The sequence below is a fragment of the Lagopus leucura genome, unplaced genomic scaffold, assembly GCF_019238085.1.
Source record: "Lagopus leucura isolate 7727_CA_CO unplaced genomic scaffold, USGS_WTPT01 Super-Scaffold_100009, whole genome shotgun sequence".
In the NCBI taxonomy this organism is placed as follows: Eukaryota; Metazoa; Chordata; class Aves; order Galliformes; family Phasianidae; genus Lagopus; species Lagopus leucura.
This window is the reverse complement of record NW_024962266.1, coordinates 14971523-14991681: the sequence shown is the minus strand read 5'-3', so window position 1 is coordinate 14991681 and position 20159 is coordinate 14971523. Positions and strand designations below refer to the sequence as shown.

The 20159-nt window shown below is 39.8% G+C and overlaps 2 long non-coding RNA genes across 2 annotated transcripts; one reads left to right on the top strand and one right to left on the bottom strand.

Moving 5' to 3' along the window:
* Positions 1-8178: 8178 nt before the first annotated feature.
* Positions 8179-12243, bottom strand: LOC122181415. Its single transcript, XR_006179421.1, has 3 exons — positions 11650-12243; positions 10748-10954; positions 8179-8310 (listed from the first exon to the last, which is right to left on the bottom strand). It is a non-coding gene; the product is annotated as an uncharacterized LOC122181415 (long non-coding RNA).
* Positions 12244-14624: 2381 nt separating this feature from the next.
* On the top strand, positions 14625-15674 carry LOC122180964. The gene is made up of 2 exons (XR_006179273.1): positions 14625-15157; positions 15389-15674. It is a non-coding gene; the product is annotated as an uncharacterized LOC122180964 (long non-coding RNA).
* The last annotated feature ends 4485 nt before the right edge of the window (positions 15675-20159 follow it).

Genomic DNA, 20159 nt, shown 5'->3' with positions numbered 1-20159 from the left:
ATATGTAAATGATTGAAATGCAGAAATTAATATTTGGGTCAACTCATGTATTTTTCAACCATGAAATGAAAATCTCAGTATTCACATTCCAATTCATACATGAAAGCATTACAGAGCTATTACTTGGCTATTGTATTAATTTATTATTGTCTTAGTTAATGACATTCAGAGTTATATCTCTACTTTCAAACCGAGGAAAGGCGTTGCTATGCCACAGTAATGTTTCAGCCCAGGAATGTCCCTTTTTCTGGACTCTTCTTGCCCTGGTGACCATAAACCAAATCCACAGTAGATGGAATCAAATAAGCAGCACTGCTTGCTCCAAGGAGAGTTTGGTCCTAACACACCTTAAATCTTGTACGTGGAGGACTAGCTGCTACGCTGCAGCTCCTCTGACTGTTCCCACAGGGCTTGATTCCCACCTCTTTCATGAGTTTTACACCAGTGTAATGTTGATAATTTACTGCAGTCATTTCAGGAGCAAAATCAGCACAGAATTGGTACACTTAACACAGTTGTCTTTTAGTTTCTTATGATAGAGACTCCTTTTTAACTGAACCACAGGTTTCAGTGGCAATGGCAGTGTGAGGCTTCCAGTGGCACAGGTGGGGGCACGTTCCTCCTGATAGAGGCACAACAGCCCTGGCTCTTCAGCCCAAGGGGACATATCACAGCAAATTTACTGCTCAGGAGACATGCCAGGTTGTTAGTTCCAGAGGCTCACATGCTCTCTTTCTACCTAGGAGAATCCAAAGACCTGCAGCAACAGTTCAGCTTCAGGCCTTGCTTCATCATACCTGAGGCAGCAGAACGTGGCCCCATGGTGAGATACCACAAATACCACTCAGTGCCAAGGTGCATGGCTGAGATGGTCACTATGAGCCAAGCTGAAATCTATCATATGGTTGTCTCATGGGATATTACCTACCACATTCAAATTCCACCAGTCACTGAACTTAGCTGGAGTGACTCAGTTTTAAGGTAAAAAATCCAAATAATTCATTAGTATCTTATAAACTGTGTGTTCCACATTCACGCTTTTTTATGGAATAGTAAACAATGCCTCTTTCTGCGTGCCATGGAGTACTGTTACTTGATGTGTCTGTCTCCTTAAAGGGATGCATAATTAAATAACAAATGAGTGTATGAGAGAAATCTATGTAGAATGATATTTGCAATAAACAGAATGAATGGAGAAGAGATGGGCAGAATAATTCAGGTAATACCCAAAAGCAAAGCATCACAAGTCAATCAGGATTAACCCATGAAACATGATGTGCTTCATGAAATGACTGGTATATTCTAAAGACCACAACGACTTCAGTGAGTTAAGCAGGGCTGTATTCTATCAAGATTGCTCCAGTGTTTCTACCTGTTATGCGCACACTGGGTCATGCCTATGAGAATAGATCTGATTTATTTTAGCTAAAATTCTGTACAATTATATTTGCATATATCTTACAGATAAAACATTTTTAAGTATTTTGAGTAGAAAAATTTTATATTTTACATACAAATTATTTTTAGCAGCTTTAAATGGCTCATTCTGTGGGTGACAGAGCTTTACTCACTTTTAGATAAGGATGTCCCAGTGTAAGAGCATGCTTGGGTGGTGAAGAACGTGTGGCTACCACAAGACCATCTAGAATTGTGATGGAGATGATGCAGAGGTGGTAGCGGTGATCAGTGATGTAGCCACTGCTCCCATGGTATGAATTAGCAACTGCCCACACTGGCTAGCTGTATGGGAGGGTCAACATCCTCTTGGTCCTGCCCAATTAATCATCCTCTCGTTTTCTTAGTCTCTGGTGCAGAAGGCAGACCAGGTGACTAATTCTGGCAGCAGAGGCCCTGCTTCTTAAGAAGACCTTCCCTTGATAGAAGCATTATTTAGTTTTAATTTCCTTGTGGCCTATTCATTTAATTGAAGCTAATGGCTAGCATGAATCATAGCATTAGGAGGTGAAAGCATGATTTGTACCAGTGATCTAAAGTAGATGGCGTGTCTGCCAGGGGTAAGAACAGAGGGTGCAGGTTCCTGATGCTATGAGTCCAGGGAAAGAGCAGGAGAGGTACAGCCTCTCCTCTAAATCCAGTGCCTCCCAGCTGATCTGGACAGCAGGATCAGCTAGGGCGAGACCAAGGTGCAAGCGGAAGTACATACCCTATTTTGCAACAGGCTCTCATAAGTCTCTAACAGACAAGGTGACAAACAAAACACAGCCTTTATTTAACTTTACTAGTATGAGTAAGCTAATTGGCGTCACTGCGTCTGTGTGTGTGCTTAAAAATTATGTTCATGTTAAAGTGCATTGGTGGCTTAGGGAATAATGGGGGTTATCACCTTGCAGCTGCAGCCCCAGATGTAGGCCTTGCCCAGAACTTCTGCAAAGCTGGGGGGTGCTCTCAGGCCTGACTCTGCTCAGTTTGTGGCTGAACTGTCCTACACATGCTGCTGCCACCGCTTAATGCTAGGAATTGTTTAAGTCGTGAAGCAACACGTTTTACCAGGACAGCCAAAAACAACAACAGAATTAGCAGGAGCCAGTCCAGCTGACTCCAGGAGAAGCTACGGAGTTTCAAAATTAATCTTAAATTTACCTCTAATCCTGAAAGCAAAACTAATTGCAGAATGTAAGGCTCTCTGAACATGTTTGGGAGCTGGATTGGGTATACCTTGGAAAAAAACACAGACACTTTAGATAAAGCCTCCATTTTAATTGTATCAATTCTGCCAATTAATGATAATGGAAGAGCAGGCCAATTAGCTAAATAGCTAATAGTTTTATCAAGCAGAGGCTGGCAATTTAAAGCAAACAAATTCTTTCTAATTTTATCCCCTTGCACACCAAGATGTTTAAAGGATAATGGGGGAACCAATAAAGGATATTGTTCAAATAGAGCTACATTTAAATCGCCTAATGGCTTTAAGAGTTTTACCCCAATTAACAAAGAAGAAACATGAACATCCAGCGACTTATAGCATAATATCTATAATCTTCATTAAAAATATATAAATATATATACACATATATTCTCCAACTAATGGCAGAATGGAAAATATCACTGACTTTACCCTTAAAAATACTGATTTCTCCCAAAACAAAGGCTTCTCTGTAACAGCAGAAGTATCAGAGAAAAAGGATCCTCCTGCCAAAGCCCCAGTATATAAATCATCTTCAAACTATGGTCATTAGTTTAACATAACTGTGGATTTGAATAAAGGAGATTGACCTATCTAACATATTTAAGACTAAATCCTACTGCTACCTAAATCTGAACTAAGTTAAGGCTATTGAAGAGAATCAAAAGCCTTTTCAAAATCAATAGCCAGAACAAATTCCTCATGATCATAATTTTGAGGATAAAAAATCCATTAAAGTGATGTCTTTGATTGCTATTAATGAAGCAATCTGGAATAAATCCAGATTGATCCATATGGATAATCGAATCTCTCATTTTCTCACATTTCAAAGGACTCAGATTTAGGCTTGATTTACATGACAGTGATAAGCAAAAGCATCCCTTGGACATCTCCTTTCCCTTGGATACTGGGCTGCTCAACCTGGGCAATGGATGTCATGGTCTCTAAAGGGAGCTACAGGAGCAATGCTCTCAATGCACAGAGAATGCAGAGCTCAAATAAAATAGCTACCAGCCTCCCCCACAAATCCCAAATACCTCTCCTTTGCTGCAGGTCTCTTGGAGGCTACTGAAGGCTGTTGACACCACTGAAGTGCTGTTGTAGGCTGGAGGAGAGTGCTAGGGAAGGGAGATCAGCAGAGTTAAGCCAACAGTCTGGCCTGTGCTGAGGAAACTGGGGTCTATGGGAGCTTCTGCTGCATGGTACATGCAGGTCCCTCTCCTGCAGTTTCCTTTGCTCCAGTAACTCATGCTGAGCTGCTCCAGAGCCTGCAAGGTAGAAGAGGCATTTACCTTGGAGGCTCACAGTGGCTTTTTTTTTTCTGCAACAGTCTGTTAATTATCTGGCACAAATATGCATCCTCCATCCCTCCCTCTGAAATGCTTGGCACCCTTACTGCCCTGCCAGGCTCGAGCAGAGCTTGGGATGTCACCCATGGGGCAGATGTAGTCTCCAGGAAAACTCCTGCTAAAAAAAACTTTGGCCAGAACAGAGCCAACTCTTTCTGGGGAGGTGGAAGGACTTTTTCCTTATTGTTATGTCACCGATTCCACAGTTAAACAGTAAGAGAGTTAGGCTTCTCTCCTGCTTTTTGGACGTAATGCCAGTGTCCCAGAGGGAATAGTCCTGCTCAGCCCTTGAGCAGTAGCCAGGTGACCCTGGGCTGGAGTGGCTGCAGAAACAGCTCCACTCCTCCCTGTGTCCTCCACCAATACCACTGCTCTTCTCTTCTGCTGCAGTCTTCCCTGCCGAGCATCTCTAGCACCTCCTTCATCAATACCAGTTTTATGGCCTCTGGCAGGTATGTCCTAACCACTCTTTCCACCTGCTAGCAGTGCCCCTCAGCTCCATACCCTGCTGCCTGCCAGGCCACCAAGATGAGCCTGCCTGTCTTCTTCCTGCATCTCGACTTCTCCCACCCGGCTTCTCTTTGCCTTGGTGCATCAATTTCTCCTTGCAAGAACTTGAAGAGTTGTGGAGTGGCTGAAAAATTTGCTGATCATTCCAGCAACAGATTTCAAAAATTTTCAGCAAAAAAAAACACTTATGCTAGAACAGAAGACAGTTTCCATTCATGACTTTGCTTTTTTGCTGCCCCTTTAGGGCAGATGCCCACTTCCCTCACCTCATCTTTCCCTAATGCCAGAGATGCGTGAGTACTGCAAACTGTCACATCCAACAAAATGCTCCTGACCACTAGTTCCCAAGCAACAATCAATCTGCTTTGGTTGGAGTTCAATAAAGGACAATGGTTGCTCCAAAAGTAATGCCTCTTGTTTTATTATGTTGGCCAGATATAAACAAATATTTAGAAGGCTCACCTGTCTGTAAGGAATAGTTACAAACAGAAACATCTGCACCTCCAACAGCTGAAATTATATATAGCATCTTTCATTCCAACTTCACAACCATCTGATACTCTCATTTCTCTGATCCCTTTTCTGCATTTAGACACCACTAAAGCCTATGCAACTCTGAGCTGGCATCTGCTATAGTGCTTCTTCTACTGTGTTGGCAAATTAAGTGAATCCATGTCTCAGAAGTGACTCTTTGTAAAAGTGTTCCCTTAGATTACCAGAGTCAATGTAAACTGCTGCTTTTCCATACGAATATCCATGAGCAGGTATGATGGAAGCTGTCTCCTTTCTATCTTAACTAGAAATTATGTAAACATAATAACAAGACCAAGCATACTAGGTTGAACAGAGATCCAACTATTACAATATTTTATATTTGGCACTTACCAGTAGTGGATGCTCGGAAGTGGAAATACAAGAACAGGTCAAAGGCTGCTGATTCACAGCTGGTGTGTAAGCTCCCAGCAATTTAAGGCTTAGGCAATCTCTAGTGTGAGTTTGTCTGGACCTTCCGGTAGCTGCTGGCATTACCAAAATCTTCAAGCTAGTCTGAAGGCCAACTGCTGACAAATCTTTAGAACATATGCAAAGATTTCCTCCTCCCCTTCTCCCAACACTTTGTAGTGGCTTGAAATGATACCTGAAAATCATCGGAATGGTTCACATTTGTTCTTTGTGCAAAGCACTGAATGGATTTTCTCAAATCCTTTAATGGGCTTGAACCTGAGCAGTGAAAGCAGACACTTTACTGAAAACTTTCTGGAACTTGTGCCACCCCAGTATCCCTGGAAATATCTGTGAAACATTTAGAGGATTGTTAGGCAAAGCATTCAAGGAACCTGAACCAGCGCTGGCAACATTTACTGGTGATGAGAGAAATTAAGTATTTACTACCAACACTTGGCCTTGTGGACAGGTGTTTATAGGAGTAGATATGCTAAAATCTGGCATTCATAGGCTGGCTAAGAAATTGTGAAGCAGGCTCCAGGATCTGGGGCCTAAAGCTTGCCAGTCCAAACCCAGCCCTGCCAGGTGACAGTCTACAATGACCACTGAGCAGCTCCTGTGCAAGCTCTCTCACCAAACTTAAGAGATATCCTTAAGATAAATACTTGTCAGATTCTATAAGAGAATTTGACTTAGAAATTGAAGTGTCTAGTACCTGTATAAAAGCAGTACATGAGATGGAAGGAGCAAAAGAGAAGGGAATGGGGCAGGGAATGGGAGCAATTGGGATGGAGCAATTCAGCTAGCTGAGCCTGCCTGTCACGGCCCTTACACAAGAAGAACTCTTATCATGTACTAATGCTATCAAAAGTAAGTTTTCTTTGCAGCCAGTTGGACTAAAAGAAATGATAAGCAAAGTTTTCTGGCCAATGTTATTAGAAGTCACTACTAGCACTAGAGGACAACATAACAAATCTCATTCACAGCATTTTATTTAAATACTTCTGTCACTAGTAAGCTCAGGGACACAAACTGAAAATTATAAATGCAATTATGAATTCCATTAGCTTTTTTTGAAACCAAAGGAAATTTACTACCAAAGGAGAACAAATTCTGCTCCTAGTTACAGTGATGTAATGCCAGGAAAGCTGACAAAATAGTACTAACTCATGTAAGGAAAGAATATGCTCCCAGCTCCTGGAACGCATGCAAGGCTGTGCTGAACAGATACAGCTATCTCACTATATTGAGGAAGAGCAAGAGAAAGACTTTTAATGATTAAAAAGAAACCCAAACACATACCTTATTTTTATAAGTAAATGTGTTACCTGAAGAATAGTTGCAAACACTCTCATTTGCATAGGATTTGGTATACATCTGTGCTCTTCAACAGATTATTCCAAACCCTGAGTATTTTTTATAATTAATGTCAATATGCTTGGCTTATTTGTTACAAAAGAAAAGTGTTTCTAATTAGCTTTTTCTGATGTGCAAAACGTCAGTATTTTTTTCCTAGGGTTTTCCAAATCAGGTTCTTTTTAAATTCCTGCACAGAAAGACAGTGTGAGGCTTGTGTACCACTTCAGTCTTATTCTGAAGACAGTTTGAATTGCATGTGATAACTAGGCCTTAGGCTGGCCCTCAACTGGGGTGAGGTTCACCTAGGAATGCTAGGAGTTCAAATAACGTAAACTGGACTTGTGGAAAGTCAAGCATTTCAATTTCCTGTTAAATTCAATCATTAGTCTGCATATTTCCATTCATTATAGTGACACATACAATTTCCTTTTGATCTGAAGCAACCCTACTTGCCTTCACAGAACTTTTGAAGAGCTTTTGGAAAGAACAAAACCTTCACAACAATGACATTCAGAGGATTATCACAACAGGGCAGGGACACAAGTTAAATCTCAGGCAGTAAGCGAGAGTGCAACTGTGGTGAGCTGCCCAGATGCAGCAATAAAGAGGGTCAAAGTGAGCCCTTTTTTTTTCTTTTTTTTTTCTTTCCAATCAGTTAATCCTACAGAAAGGGCAGATAAATTAAGAAGTCTTTGCCAAGCCAAAGTACTGGTCCTATCAGCTGCAAGTAGCAGGAGGTTGGAAAGTTGAACGTACACACTCCTATGTCTTATCATTTACATCTCTTACTTTTCCTGGGAGAAGCTCAGAACTATTTATACATTTAAGTAAAACCACCATGCAAGAATGACCAGATGCCAACTGGAAGCAATGAGAATATTTTCCCTTTACTTTGGGTCTTGGACTAAGCTCTAAATGAGATCAGTGCTAGACCTGATTATTGGAGGCATACAGGCAGGGAAATTTTGCTTCTCTATTAAATTGGACAAGCAAAGTGCTTTACTGAGTGAAATAAGATGTGAGAGTCCATGACATGTTCAGGTCGTTTTTCTTTTCCATACTCGTCTCATTTAACAGAAAGAAGTTAATTTCCCATATCATATGGCCTTTCATTCTGAGCAATAAACATAGTATCTTCTTTAGAAACATGAAGCCCCCCGCTTTATAGCCTTGGTGTTGTTGGTTTATCAGTGAATTCAAACAAGAACAGCAGATTCCTAAAACTTTGGCCAAAATTACATCTTAAGCAATTTTTGGCTTCTTCAATGAGCCAATACTATTGTGGAAACCTGGAAGCAGCAGTCAGGTCTTTGATAATTTATTTAGTAGGAGTCATCTAGTAGCTAATTGTCTGCAATTTTTTACCTCGTTCATGTGTAGTGCTGACTCTTCTGGGTTTTCTTCTCAAGCTTCTTTGAGATGTATGTTACATTTCCAGACAGCAGTTCAACTTTATCACAAATATTTTTATGAACTTGCCAAACCACATCGAAGATCTTCAGACTAAAAAGTAAAAGATAAAATCATCCTCACAGGGCACCTCACCTTTTTCCACCCAGGCACATGGAAAAAACCCGGCTTTAGGCTCCAGTATTTTACATTTCTATTGAGTAAGAGCCCAGTCATTTTAATTTGCTGTTAGAATTTTCACCTTTCCGTTCTCCTCTTGAATTTTTCACTGTGAATCTACACAAAAAGAGAGAAGTGCTGACCCATGTAAAAGAACAATCCTCCTTATCTGTCCATACTGTAGAACACCACCACTTAGCCACTTAGTGCTGGCCCCAGTGAAGTGCGTGCCCGTCAATGACCACAGATGCACCATAGGAAGGATGAGTGACAACTAGGTGGGTGCTGGGGAGTGTTGGCCATGAGTACAGAAGATTTTTGCACTACATTGGCAAAAAATCTTAGCACGGGTCATAGGCAACTAAAACGCTCAGTACATCTTATGACTGTAACCTAGATCTTCATGGGTAAGTCCAAAGATGAATCTGATTCATTATATATTATGTTTCCACCATGGTTTAAGGACGGTATTGATGTCTATTAAATCATAGAAATAATATAATTTCCGCTCAGATTTCTGCTTAATCTCACATGATTTTTCATGAGATAGAAAGTTCTTCCAGTACATTCTCCGCAATTGCTTACTCCTGTGCAGGATGCAGCAACTGTCACACGTCCATTTTGGGGTGGCTTCCTGCCACAACTGGTTCCAATCTCCTATTTATATATTTATGAAGAAGTCCCCTGGGAGATGGAATGCACCCTATTTGGATATAATTATCATCACAATTTACTAAGACTAATGCCAGCGGGAAGATATTCTTTTTAAAAAAGATAAGTCCTATTTTCTTAATATAGCCATTGCTTAAATGTAAATTACAGTACCCAGCCAGGGGATATGCTGTGTAATTTTATAACACTGTGTCTAGATGAGTGTTGGCATTCTACCTACATTCTTACCACACCCAGGAATTCTGGTATTACACAATTACACACATCCTGTTGACTAATTACATAATAATTAGTATTTTTAATATTCAAATATGCACTCAACTTGGTTATGCAAGACTTTGTGTCACTGCAAATGAAAACCAAAACATAACAAACATGTAGTAAAAAGCACTGTTTAGATAGCTTACTGCGAATGGACTTATCTTTCAGCAGACAACACAAAATAATTACTACCTCATACATTCTAAACACTTTCAGCAGGCCCTCCCTTCTGCACTCTTACTTTGGGTAATACACCTGCTTTATAAATCTGTTAAAGTAATTTTGCATTCAAAACAGAATTTCCGTTGTCTGCCTACTTCTGAGTTATGATCACCTATAGAACCAGAGATAATTTTCTAGCTGAAAAAGTACTACGAGGTGCCTGGCAAAAGCAGACTGTTTTTTACAATGGCAATTCTGGAAGGAATCTGGAAAACTCAATTTAGGCCAGCAGCTACCTGAAAATTATCAGAAATACTATTGTTTCAAAAAAGTGCTACTGACTGATGAGCCTGAGCCATTAGGCTGTGGAACTGAATGTCTTGATCTGGGCTCATGGTCGCAAAGTCTGGATCACTATTTGGAGTTTGAGACTTTAGATCACAGACGTATTTTTGCAATAATTTCTTAAAAGATGTACCCAAAACATTGTGCAATGCAAATTCTAAACTTGCTATATCAAAATTCATAGAACAGAGCACAGAGCAGAGGCCCAGCCCTAGGTCTCACCCAGGTTTGTACATGGACTGTACATGATGCTTCCATAGCCTCTGGTCTGCCCTTGTTAGCTTCTGCAGAGTCCCCAGTTTGCACACAGACCGTTATGGCAGAAAGAGTAGGTAACATGGACTGTTTCCCTCTTCAACTATACATAGGCAAAATAGTAAAAAGCAACAAACACTTTGTGAACAACTTTTTTTCCTCTCTTAGTGAATTTGAATTTTAGCTTTCCAGTTACTGTGCCTGCAAGTGATATTTCAAGGCACTGAGGATAAATCAATACCCGGGGGCTCCTTTTTAGACTGTTTATCTTTTCATGGGGCAAGAGGTTATAGAGTAAGACCAACTTCTTTACTGAAGAACAATTTCTTGCTGCCCTTACAGGTTAAAAATTGGCATTTCAGTCTAAACTCTTGCCCTTGACAGGTAGTTACTTTTTATCCAACCAGCAACTGTCAGAAAACAAAGAGGATCTGTTTGGAAGGAGTAGGATGTGGGACTGCTGTGAGGAGCGATACTGCTCAGCTCAGAGATGCATGTACAGTATCTTCACAACTGTCTTTTCCTGAGAGCTTCAGAAGCCCCACTTCTCCACCCCATAGAACAGGAATAAGGCCACTGCACTTCCCTACATCTGGAGAACATTTAAAAAGAGGTCAGTTTTTGAAGTTACAACTGGGGTTATTGTTACTTCTAGAGGCTCATGTTGCTTTCTTACCTGGTGTTCTTCGTCTAGGACTCTGGCAGACAAGAAGCTTTTGAGGGGCAAGGCGTCTGTAGCCATATACCTCTATTACCACTGATAAGCATGTGGCAACCTCATTTCACACTGAGAACCACTTCAGAACAACTGCTTGAGATGCTGTTATTAAATCATGAAGTCTCAATTGCCATCATTTGTCAAATTCCTCTTTTCTCTTCTTTTCTAAAAAAAAAAAAACAAAAACAAAACACAAAGCCACAATAAACTTCCACGCTTCGCTTTTTTCCCCCACCAGAAATGTCGTGACTCATTTGCATATATAATGAACAGTATTTGATTACTGATAATAATCCAGAACAAAAAATTGCACCTGGCCTGAAACACAAGGCCAACTTGCTTCCTGATGTGATTTTAAATGGCTGAGATATTAAAACACTGAAAAACGGGGTTTATAATGGAAATACTGACAGACAATTAACTATAGAGATGCTGCTCTAATAAATGGAATAGCCCGTCGTAATCTCTAGTTCATAAATATGCAAATACAAGGCAGAGGATTTGCTCCAAAGGATGTCTCTATAATTTTAACTGACCTTTACTGATACTAAATGAGCCTGTTGCTTCTGTTTTTAAGCACTAAATAGAAAGTACAGGGAATCCAGTCTCTTACATCCAGCACCATTCATCTCCCATCAGCACCAATAGCAAAATCCTCAGTGCCTTCAACAGTAAAAAAATCTGGTCCCAGAACACACAGAAAGCAGGATATCTGGCATTTAACTGAACTCTTGACTGTACTTGATTTTAATTCTGTTCTCATCTGTGTTAATTATTATTATATTAATTCTTCTGTTTGGGAAATTAAGCACACGTTCGCCCCATGTGTCAAAGAGCTTGACCTGCCAAAATGCACTCACCCGCTCAGTGATAAACAGGCCATCAACACAATGAAATAAATGTTGAATTTTATCCAGTTTCCTGTTCTGGACCAAATGGAGGCAAATCCACTGACTTAATATTTAATAACCTAAATGTAATTTCTTTTTTGTGCCTCACATTGCAGAGTAAAGAATTGGATGGCTAGCAGTTTTGCAGATTCCCAACCCCTAATTATTTTAAGCTATTCATCCTGGTATCTGTCCATTGATACTCAGCCAAATTGCCAGCAGGGGAGAGATCTGTCCAATCCAGGAGCTAAATGAGTCACTGAGAGTCAATCTGTTTTTTTCCCTCGCTGCTGGGATTTCCTTGGGTCCTGGCCTCTCTCTGCTCCAATCACACACACAGCTCCAGGCGTGGGTCCTCTTTGGCTTCAGCTGCCTCCTGTCTCTCTGTCTGCTCTGCTCATCACAGCTGTTGATGGGTTCTCGCTGGCTGGCCACAGAAGACCAATACTTCCATCACAATGCTTGTACAGCTCTTGCTCTGGAGGAAAATGAAGACATCTTGGCCTTGTTGAATTTGCGGCTGAAGTAATACATCAGGTATCTAGATGGAAAGCAAACCACATGAATAAATTGTGTCATCTGGGCTAGATACTAATTTATTTGCCTTAAGTTCTGGGAACAATATTTGCACTTTTCCAGAGAACTCAGTCAAGTTTCATAGAAACTGAATACTAATATGATTTTTGCAGCATGGAAAACAAATATGAAGCAAAAAAAAAAAAAAAAAAAAAAAAATTGACTCATCAGAAATATTAGCTACTCAGTATTAAAATATCCGACAATGCTGCAAATACAATTTATAAACAGAAACATTTAGAGTTGAACTATTCATTGAATAGCAAATTCCTTGCTTGCTCCCTTTTAGGGTCAGGATTCAATTACAAAAAATATGCAGCAGACTGAAGGACTGCATGTAAGATTAAGATAACTGGTATTTCATGGTAAATGATTAAATTAGCTGACACAGTTTTATCCTGAACTTTGCCATTAAAACTGACATTTTTGTGCCAAGCAGACTGTAGGCTGCTGGTAATCTAAACTGCCTTTCTTCTTCTAAAGACTCTAAATAGCTAAAGTGCTCTTGTTCTTTACCCTATTTGCAAATGTGTGGAAAATATATCTACATCATAACAAGATGAACTAAGCACGGGAGCAGAGGACTTAATTTTTCCTCATCTATCATACAAATACCTTAAGAAAACAGCAAGGAAGCTTCAAATGCCCAGATTCAGCTCTGCATCACGCACTTTAATCAAGTCGTTTATGTGACTCTATAGAGATGAGAACATGCTGTCCTCCTCACGGTGAGTAAAAATAGAGAAATGACAGAAGCATTTTAGTAAAAGTTTAATTATTCCTAGTATACAATTCTAAACCACTCTATGTTTTATTCCTCTTCTTTTCAGGCTTGCTTGTTTACGCAAAGAGAGTTATGAGAATAATTTTGGTAGAAAACAGTTTATGACTGGTTGGATGAAGCACTGCCAGAGCTGGTGTTTGCAGTCACTTTCCCTCAGCTGAGCTAGCTGGGAAGGAGCAACTCATTCCACTGTGAAGATATGCAGCCTCCAAAGCAAAGCACAGGCAAGGCCTGACTGCTCAGAGATGGACTGTGAAGAAATTGAATCTTCTGAGCATTGCACTGAGTGTCTTCCAGAGGTGGGTGGGAAGCAAAGCCACCAAAGAGGCACTACAGGAAAGAGGAGAGGAGGCAGGATAAGCAGACAGCACATCCCCACAAGAAGCTAAGGGTGAGCATAAGGAATGAGCTGTGGCTGAAGAAAATTTCACAGGCAACAGGGTAAAATTATTCTGGTTGTTTGACTTGATCAGGGGTCAGAAAAGTTGAACTTTGCCCCTTTTATTTATTTATTTGCTGCAAAAAAGTAGTATGTCTCTCTGTATGTATCTCACTGCATTTTCTCCTCATAAATAGAATAACCTGGAATATCTTGATTTTTTAGCTAACCAGAAATTTCAAAAGAAATAGCTAAAAATGCAAAACCACAGATATTGGTCCAGAACAGTGGAGCAGCACATCTAGCCTTCCACACAGAAGAGGCTTATATGTTTTTGGAAATCATGCAATAGCAAAGGCTATCATTATTGTAAAATAATCTATCTGAACAGGGCACTTAATTTACCACTCATAGGCTTAAACAGTGGAAGTTCCATGAAGAAGTCATGTATGCATCACATTTACCTCTTTATGTGCATTGGCACAAAGATAAAAACACTGATTATACAAGTTGGATTATACAATTTGTATTTTAGCATTTAGTAACCAAGGTCTTTGCTGAAACAGGTACTAAAAGTGTGGCAGACACCAAAGAAATGTTTTTCATTCCAGCAGAGAATTTGATCCTACAGTCCTCACACAGACTTATCAGAAGCGTGTGCATAACAGGAACGTTATGGCAATGTTTCTAGATTCCTTGCTAGCCACAGCTGGGCAAGACTTTGGACTCCTTTTCACATCTTGGATCTTCTGGCAGTTTTAATAAAGAAGATGAAACACAGCTTTTTGCACAGCACCTTCCTCAGGAGATAGAAATTGCAGTTATATAACACTCACACAGTCACACCACTATCATCAAAAGGTGACTTTCAGTGAAAAGAGATGGCTGTGAAGACAGCTTCTTTGTTTGAGAACTTGTGGAAATGCTGAACAATGAAACACAATTTGATTATCAAAAAATCAAATCAGTATGAACATTTCGCCAACTGTGTTATTCAGTTCAAACTTCTTAGCTCTCCTATATAATTTCTTGGTTCTTACATGTTGTGAAAGAGACATAACTACTTTTACTTTAAAATTTGAAAACCCTTCACATCAGAGGTTATATGAATCATCTAGTCTTTTCTATTCCAAAATGTTTCACTGATCATTCATTGTTAACTGAGTAAAACGAAGATAGCTATGATAGATGAAAATTTATCTCAAAGTATTAGAAAGGATATGAAAATATCTTGTTCATAAGTACTAACATTTAGATAACATAAGAGAGTTCAACCCCAGTTTTTTCACTGTCACATTCCATATGGCTCTTAATAACTCATTATTACCTTTTTTGCTGCTCCTAGGCACTGGTGGTTTCAACCTGGTCTGCCACTGAGCAGAAATGCATTCCAACAGGAGAACAGTGAAAGGACAGGATGTTGACAGACAGGAAGCCTGCTGATATTAGAGATTAGGACCCAACTCATGTCCAGATTTTTTTAGCAATATATGTGCTCTAAAAGTTCTACTAAAATTTATTTTCTCCTCTTGACGAGAACACTCAGATTAGAGAAGAAGAAACCTGTAGCCCTTTCTAGATCTGAGAGTAAGGTCTCCTGAGTAACAGAGTAACTTGTGCTTTGTGCACAAGGATTTGTGTACAGAACTTGGAGGTACCATAACAAAATAGTCATTTTCAAGCAGCTTGCCACAGAAATGAGACAGAGCCTGGAGAGGAACCTTGCTGACACAGAAAAGGTAAGAATCTAGGCTACCTTATTTCATGAGTGAAAATCCTGGATACATCTTACTCCTTGTTATGTGTCCTTTCATACAGAAAGAACAGAAGGACTGGATTGAAGTTAGTAGGGCTGCTTGATATGTACTGCGCAACTGAATATATTTCAAGTTTTCATGATATTTTACTCGTTTGCCTCTTAAAATGTTTCTCTTTTTTTGGTTGTTTCATTACTGCCCTCTTCACCTCAGGTTCTCCAGGGTGGCAGGTCAGCCTGTGGATGAGGGAAGTAGACAGAGACAGAAGTTGTGTAAAGCTGGTCGTGGACTTAATAAGGGCTTGATTCCGTACCAACGAAATCAACAGGAGTTTGGCTCATGTTTGCAATGGGAGGTGGATCAACGCTTTATGCCAGCTGTTCCCTGTTGGGTAGGGATAATCCCTTTGAAACAAAATATTTAACTTGTTCTCTCTCTGTTGATGTAAGAAGGCTTCTCGTGATAATGCTTTCATGAGAATTAAAAGGTGTGTCCCATTTTTAATGTCAAATACCTCATTCCTCTAGTATACATTTGCCAATTCACCAAAAACAAACAAACAAACAAAAAAAAACCAAAAACCCACCAACCCAAGAAATGAGAAGTCTGCTATTAGCCACATGGGTTTATAAAAAGTGCTACAGCAATCTGAGGTGCAGGGTGTACCCTCTATTTGTTCTGCTTGCCATGATAATACTTGCAATTTCCTCAGCTGGAAGATGCAGCAAGGAGCCAGGTTAGTTCAAACATCTGCAACTGAGGTGGGACCCACGGGCAGATATAAAGCAGCCAAGGCCACTGTAGACAAATAAGATGACAGAAAAATAAACTACTAACTGTCATGAAGGGAGTCATGAAGAACAAAATGTGGGAACACTATCAGACAGACAGAGAAACAGGAGCTGAGGGAGGATAGTAACTATGATAAAGTCAGATGTGTGTCCCACAGTCTGGATCCAAGTACAGCATTTAGTCTCATTTACAACTGTATTTTCTTTCTGTTTTACTGAGGAAACGAGGCTCTGATGCTGCCCAGGTTGTGCTATAGATCAGCAGCACACTGTGGCTATTTCTAGCTTCTGCATATATCGGCGAAGTTCACAGGCAGTGTGGAAGTGGAGCATATTTATCCCAGCCTTGGTTTGGTTCACTCCTCACCCCTCTGGCTGAGATCCATTTGGCTGGCAGACTTGGAACATAATGTTTGCTAAGTTTTATAAAGCAATTATTTAATTTGAAAAGTCTCTTTCATTGCATTCTAATAAGATTTCCACAAAATACGGAGTTCTCCACCTACTCTGGGGAACTTTTGTTTGCTCCAGAAACTATGACACTTTTCAACAAGCTCTTTTTGAAAGACTTCGGGAGAAGAAGCTTCCAGAGACAGAGTTGTTTGGTCTGTCATCTGGGAACTGAGATTTCCACAGACTTACATCCTCCAGAAGCAGAAAATGTATGGAATTGTTTGAACTTTAGAAATTATGACACCTGTACAGAATGAAAGGAGGAACTGAGAGAGACAACAGCAAAGCCAGGAGCTGCATCTTGCACTCTGTTCCAAAGAACATTCTACTTCAGATTCCTATGGCTCTCCCAGCCCTAATGTTAAACATTTGACCTTTTTGTCAAACACTATTTTAAATTATTAGGTTGGCTGATTAGTTACTAAATATACCATATGTAGTAAATAGGGAATTGTGTAGTCCAGTGCTACAGTCTCAGACCTTTCAGGTATTGCTCCCTTGGCATTTAGAGTCAAAACACTGAGTCCTTTTATATTATCTTAAGCCACTTGGTAAGCAAGGAGTTCATGGCATTTTCACACAGGGATGTTCTCCTTCCCTTACAGCAACCCCCCATCCCTAACTGATAGCTCTAGTGAAAGTGCTGTAAACACTGAGAAACCAGCTCATGCCAAACAACACAACTTAGACTACTGACTATAAATAAGTGCATTTATCTTTAAACTTCTGTAAACTGGTCCTTTTCAATTGTCTCTGCCATGTTCCTCTCTCCCACATGAGCTCTTCCACTCATCTCCCTTCCTCCCCAGCACAAATCAGCACGCCCTGCACTGGAAGCAGATTGATGTATTTGCTTTTTCACCTCTACTTCCATACCTCAGTTTGGGAAATCCTGCTGTAAAACTAACCTCCCTCATACATCCCACTTAAAATATCTAAAAACACATGGCTACAAACAGTATGACAGACACCATGAACTACCAGGAAATATTTATAGTAATTTCAGAAAGTAAAAAAAAAAATAAAAATTAAAAAAAAAAAAAAATCAACCTTTTTCCTGGATCTTAGAATGGTTTTAATAAAAATATAAAAAAAAAAAAAAAAAAAATAGTGCATAAATAGTCCTGTTTAGAGGAAAAGCTGCCTGAAGAAGGAAAAAAAAAGACCTTATTAATAAACACAGTGGAACATACTTAGAAGAGCACCCCATGTAACCCATGTAACTTATTTTATAGTATAAAACTGAGGTGGGACATAGCAGAGAAACTGTTGATTTGGATAACTGATTTTTTGCTTCCAACAAATAACAGAACTGCTTCATTCTTCAGCAGATTGGAACTGCTTCTGATCTCTGAAATATGAGACTGGTACAGCTCCAGACATTTCAGGAGGATCACCTGCTTTCCAACACAGTGACAGTTGAAGCTGGCCTATTAGAGTACCTGATTTTATTAAATCTAAGTCCTTGCATAGAATTACTCTTTTTTTTTTTTTTAATTATTTTTATTATGAGATGATACTTTTTGCCCCAAGCAAAGCCTGAGGACTCACCCATTTATACGAGCAGAGGATGGGCAGACTGGAGCACAGGACTGGGCCTCAGATATGCAGAGCTGGAATTGTATTTTCTTTGATTATGCATTAGCGTGATGGAGGCAGCCTATGCACAAACCAGATAACACTACTCTTTCTTCCTGCAGGAAGTTTAATTTCTTGCTAATTAAAATGGGTGTGTTTGAGTACGACAAGAATTAGGAAAAAAAAAAAACCACTTAGAAGTCCAGCACATCTAAAATCACACAACTAAATTGTTAATGAGCGATGAATCTTAGCTAGGAGAACCACCATTCTCCTATAGCTACTGTATGCTTTTGTTCTTAACAATAATAATAAAATATTACTGAGGCTGGAAATAATCCACTGCAGCTAAAGAATGGCTGTTTAGCAAACCACTATTTACTAAATAAACTACTGACACCCTGCTGTGATCCACTATCTGCCAAGCTGAGTTCCTCCTGTCTCCCTTTCTTCCAGATGCCATCCGTGTTGCTTACTTTACCTCTTGGCACGCATCAGGGCAGTGACAAGTGACAAGGCAAAGCTTAGGGCAGTTCATAATCAGGGCTTACAACAACAACAACCTGCAATAGTAGAAACGCAGCAGCTCAAAGTTTGCTCCCTAGGCATCATACATGAATTGCCAATCCCTGACAGTCACAGAGCAAGAAGGTTTGGTGCAGGATCTGCAATCCTATCTGCTAAGTGTTTCAGTACAGAAGTGCTGAAAGACCTGGACATTCATTCCTTCATTACAGGACATCTTAATGTTGGTACAATCAGTTTCTGGCCTTGTTCATCTCCTGTATAAATAGGTGCAGAAACAGACATGAAGAAGGAAAAGCAATTAACAAGAAAAGACAAAATAAAACAGTTATGCCATGCCTTAGATCTATTACAATTCTTTTTACTGCTGTCACTCCAATCCTTTTGTCTTAGTTTAGCCTTTAAGCTACTGACACAAAGAAGATCCAAAAAAAGGTGAGATTTTTTGGACCACAGTAGGTTCACTTACACCATTTAAGAGCTGGGCTCAAGAAGTCCAGTCACTGTTTATGCCTCTACTGGCCTTGGTCCATTGGTTTTACCGATTACTAAATCTTTGTTGTTACAATCTTTGTTGTTGAAGACAAAGAACTCTATGTGACTGCAGTGCTACCTTGACCCTTGGAAGCTCTTCCAGGACTACACGAGTACAGAGCAAAACAAGAAAGTAAAAGCTACCTTGATGTTAGTGCTAAATACAGAGAGCTATCTTTGTTGAAGGCCACTGTAATGCTTTGGACTGCACATACAAAAAAGCCATAGATACACAAAACAGTTTCAAACACATGATGAAATTTGCCATCTTACCCACTCTGGTTCTGAATCAGTAACTTTGTTAAACTGTGCGGTTTACCAGAAGATTTCCAGAGAATCATCTGAACCTGCATAACTGCCACTAGCTGTACCCATAAAGAGCCATTTCTAAAACTGTATTAAATTGATGAGCTTTTCCCAGATAGGTGGAAGTTGGATAATGGAGCTTAGTCACAAAGTTCCTAGCAGGAAGTCTGCAGCACAGCTGCAAAGAGTATGCCAAGGGTCCTGGCACCTAACTGCAGCAGGCCAGATCACCAAAACTCCCCCAGCTGAAAGCCATCTAATTAGTGAGATGTCAATCACAAAGTAGGACGTAAAGTTAATTTCAAGACTTAGTGGACACCAGCCAATTATCTGTAGAAAATCATGTGATTCATTCTCAGAATTGGAATTAAAAAAATACTGGATTTCACTAAATCAGTCATCTTATCTGAAGGACTGTTTTTCTCAGTGTACCCAAAGGCATCTGCTGACTCCCACAGGTAGCCTCAGTGCAAGATCTCTTTCTCTTGAGAGTGAGGGAACCATTCCACATTTATAATTGTCTTTTAGCAGAAATCAAAATTTAGATTATTTCTCTAGAAGACTGTTTCTCAGTTACATCATTTTCAACTTTTGTTCTCATGTTGCTTGTTTTTCAAGCTGAATTTATCATTTGTGATCTATCTTATAGCCTTCCATAGTCAATCAAATTTGTGAATGTGTTTGTATTCTTCAATATTTCCCACGGAGTTTAAATGGTTTTAGTTGGTATGGAACAAACACACAACGCTAACTGATATAAACCCTCATGGCCTTTTGCCAAAACATATGTTGTTGCT